This window comes from Mobula hypostoma, chromosome 16 (genome assembly GCF_963921235.1).
Source record: "Mobula hypostoma chromosome 16, sMobHyp1.1, whole genome shotgun sequence".
Taxonomy (NCBI): Eukaryota; Metazoa; Chordata; class Chondrichthyes; order Myliobatiformes; family Myliobatidae; genus Mobula; species Mobula hypostoma.
The window spans coordinates 68,544,544-68,548,541 of NC_086112.1; positions in this window are offsets into that span (position 1 = coordinate 68,544,544).

The window sequence follows — 3,998 nt, forward strand, 5'->3', positions numbered from 1 at the left end:
CTTACCTGTAGGTTTTGAAATTATACTCTGTAGTCTCAAGCCAATAATAATATCAAAAGCAAAAACCCAGGGCAACACTACTAAACCTCCTCCGGTTACTTTTTTTTCAAGCAAAATGATGAATCACTTATACCGAATAAACTTAACTGATGTGCTGTATATAAACTGGAATTGTTTCTGTTCGATACCAAAAGAAAATATACCCACTTCATCTGCCTCAGATGCCTGTCCAATATATGTGTTGGCAGCCAATCTAATCATTAATTCACCATTACTTGCATTTAATTTTTTTAGGTCTATTAAGTTGACAGTGTAATAAAACTACCTGATTATCCAACTACGGCCACAGTGAACTTTCCAGAACCTTTCCTGATTAATTCAATATTCTTTATCACACCAAATTGATTTGTATTGTCCAATAATTTAAAGCAGAAGAACTCAGTAGAATGCAAAGTGGGAAATTATTGGTGGAAAATTAATTTTACATAATTTGAATAAAACTACCCGGTTAGTGAATTTCTCAAGCTCCTTGTGAATTTGTTGCTGGTAGCTCTTCTTTACAAATTACCTAGGCTGATGTTTTCATGCTGGAACGAAGGGCAGCTCCTTTAAGTCAGGATCTCTGAGGCCATTTTAAAGTCACCAAGTCCTGTTTAAAGAAGAGGCAAGCCCTGAATGCATACAACATAGAGTGACTAAATGGAGGGAAATGCAGACTGTATTCCCAGTGCTGACCTTGCAGCCCTAATTACAGAATAAGATCCTATTTCATCAAGGCTGAAGAAAAATCTAGCAGTCAATCCCTTTAAAATGGTCACCACTATCTTCAAAGTCAAAGTCGAGTTCATTGCCATATGCCCAGACGCAATGAAAAACTTACTTGCACAGCATCACAGACACGTCTGAGAACAATTGGAGATTCAATACTCGAAGGATATATAAACGTGAAAAGGACTGGGAAGTTTTTTTTCTGCACCAGTTAAATTGGGGAAAATATTTATTTTGTATCCTCTTTACTACAATAAATACAGTAGCTATCAGCACGTCCATGAACCTTTGTCATATAAGTTACAGAAATTCCATGTCCACAAACATCCATGAGTAATCTATTTGAAGTTAACCCATTACAATATTGTCCAGAACAAGCAGTAAGGGAATGTCAACACATCCACGACAACCAATAAGAGTTGAAACCATCTCTTGCCATTTCTTATTTTTACAAACAGCTGGTCAGACAACAAATAATTCAGGAAGAGGTTTCGACCTTCAGAGTGACTGATAGATATATAAAATACCAAACCACATTCATATACCGCTTATTGTACACATTTTTTCTCATGCAATCTTAAATAACAATATTTATTGTCCCTTCTTCATAAATACTTGTGTGAATATCAAAACTTCATGTGTATTGTATTTGGGTTAACTTTCCGATTCAGTGTGGAGTCGGCTAAGCAGGAACAGGGAGGAGACTCAGGCTATGAATACTGTGTCCTTTACCTCCATTTTGATGAGACACCAACCTTGGGTTCCCACAATCTTCCAAACTATCCGCTTAATGGATTATCACAGTTGGATTAAATAACAATTCTTTGCTGCAGAAACCTGCTTAAGTAATTAATTTAATGTTTAGTGGTGTAAAATAGGTTTTCCTTCTCAAATTTTGGCTCCAGCTATTTTTGTCCCACTCATTACTGGAATTATGAAATAATCTTGGCCAAAAGGTCTGTAGAACTTTGTAGAAATGAACATAGGTTAGATCTCCATAATCAATGTAAACCTTTTCTATCTTCTCTTGACATCCTTTCCGATATAGGAAAAGACAGAGAACAAAACAGAATAAAAAAAAGAATAGTCCCCAAGATTGAACAGCTCTGATAACACGGTCATCACACTAGAAAATGGGGTAAGTGTAATTTGTGTCCATTGTGCAAATAGAGCAATTTCTTGATGACGTGATTCAGTTCCTAAGAGGCAAATGGTAGAACAGCACTGACCATCTGACATCTTTGTGCTTCACAAGTCTTTGTCTTGCTGTAAGTTCACACAGTTAATGCCAACACAATCCCAGAAAATCCCGGGTTTTATAACGAAAGCTATAAAAGAGGTTGTAATTGAACAGTTGCACCTGAGATGCTCAAATCTGACTGAGTGTGCAGTACGCACTGTCATAGTCACACAGCTCAGAACCAAGTACATTCGACCACTGACTACCAAACAGCCATCGACACTAATGTGTGTTAAGCTGTTCCCATTTTATCTTCCCTCTTTCCCAGGACCCTAATAAACGCCCCACAGATTAGCATAAATTTATAGTTGCCAATTAATCTACCAACACACAAATCTTTGGGATCTGGGAGGAAACTAGACCCATGTGGTCAGAGAATGAAAGTGTAAACTCCCCAGAGACAGGACTAGCAGTTATAATTGATCAGACCTCACTGGAGCTATGGGTCAGCAACTCGACCAGCCACTGTGCCACTTAATGTGGATTCTTCCTACCTAACAATGCTTAGCCAGTCATTCCGACTGTAAGACATAGTCAAAAAATTCCCTCCCAACCTTTCTAATGAGGCTGAGGTCACAAACGTGTTCCTGACCGCGTCTTTCAGACGCTCCTGAGGGAGCTGCTCAAACTCTGTGAGAATCACAGTAAGCAATCAGTAGAGTGATTCAAAAGACAATAAAGTCACCGAACATCATAGAGTCGGGCTGTCGGAGTTGAATTCTGACATCATCTGTAAGAAGTCTGTACCCTGTGGAACGTGTGAGTTTCCTCCAGGTGCTCCGGTTTCCTCCCACAGTCCAAAGACGTGCCGGTTAGTATGTTAATTGGTCAGTGGAAATTGTCCCGTGATTAGGCTAGGGTTAAATCGGGGTTGCGGGGCGACGCGACTTGAAGGGCCTGGAGGGCCTACTCTGTGCTGTATCTCAATAAATTAAATAAATACACAAACAATCAAACAGCGGGTACCACACCTAATGAAGGAGAAATCTTCTATTGAATGCTAATTACTGATATTCAAAACAAGCTGATCAGGAACAAGTTTCAAATAAGTCCAAGTATGTTGCAGTTGGGAGAGTTTGATATAATAGGTTTTGAAACCCTGTGGCCTGAACTGAAAGCTCACGCAGTATTGCAGACAGAAGGTTCAATGTCTTCAATGTCCAGCCTCTCATTGTAGCTACAATAAGATTCAAATGTTAGCTTGAGTCGCACCTTTTTTTTTTAAAAATTGTGCTTTAAGTTCATTTCAAAACATATGCATTTCTGTGAGGTGATACTATGCTAACCCTTGCTCTCAGCTAACGCCAAATTTCTAGCTGCTTTTGTTTCATGGGATACCACAGGTCAGCTGGATTCATTCCACACTGGGCAGCCTTGCAGCCAAATAACTTTGTTTCCAACAATTACAATGGCAATGGTTTTCAGAGTATTGGGATTCAATGGGATTATCAAGAGGGAATATACTTTCCACAAAGGACAAATGCTGAGTTTTACATCTAGGAAAGTCCAGAGATGAAGTGCTGTGGAAGTCCGTCCCAGCAAACCACAACAAATCATTTCTTTCCATGGTAACGGGTTTGCAGATGAAGATTCCTTATTTGTACGAGTGAGAAATCCAAGCTGCCCTCAGATGTTAGGCAACACCCTGACCTCTATTTCAGTTCTTTCATGGGAGAAGGTTACTGGGGGTCAGAGAGAGAAAGTTAAAAGGATGTGCTCAAAACCTCGTTGAAAGAATGCAACAGGCCCATGGACTCCTGGGAGCACCTGGCCCGTGGCTGCTCTTAATGAAGATGAAGCCTTGAGGATGGGCCAGACAGCTCTGAGTCAAGACATAAAGAGCTCACAGAAACCCAGCAAACTGCCACAGACTTGGCAGGAAGTTCCTGGTGGGCAGACAGTGAGCGGACACATCAGTTACTTCAGAAACCACAGGACATGAGCAAAAACAAGCTACCCTCAATTCAGAGGGATCACTTTAGGTCTTTTA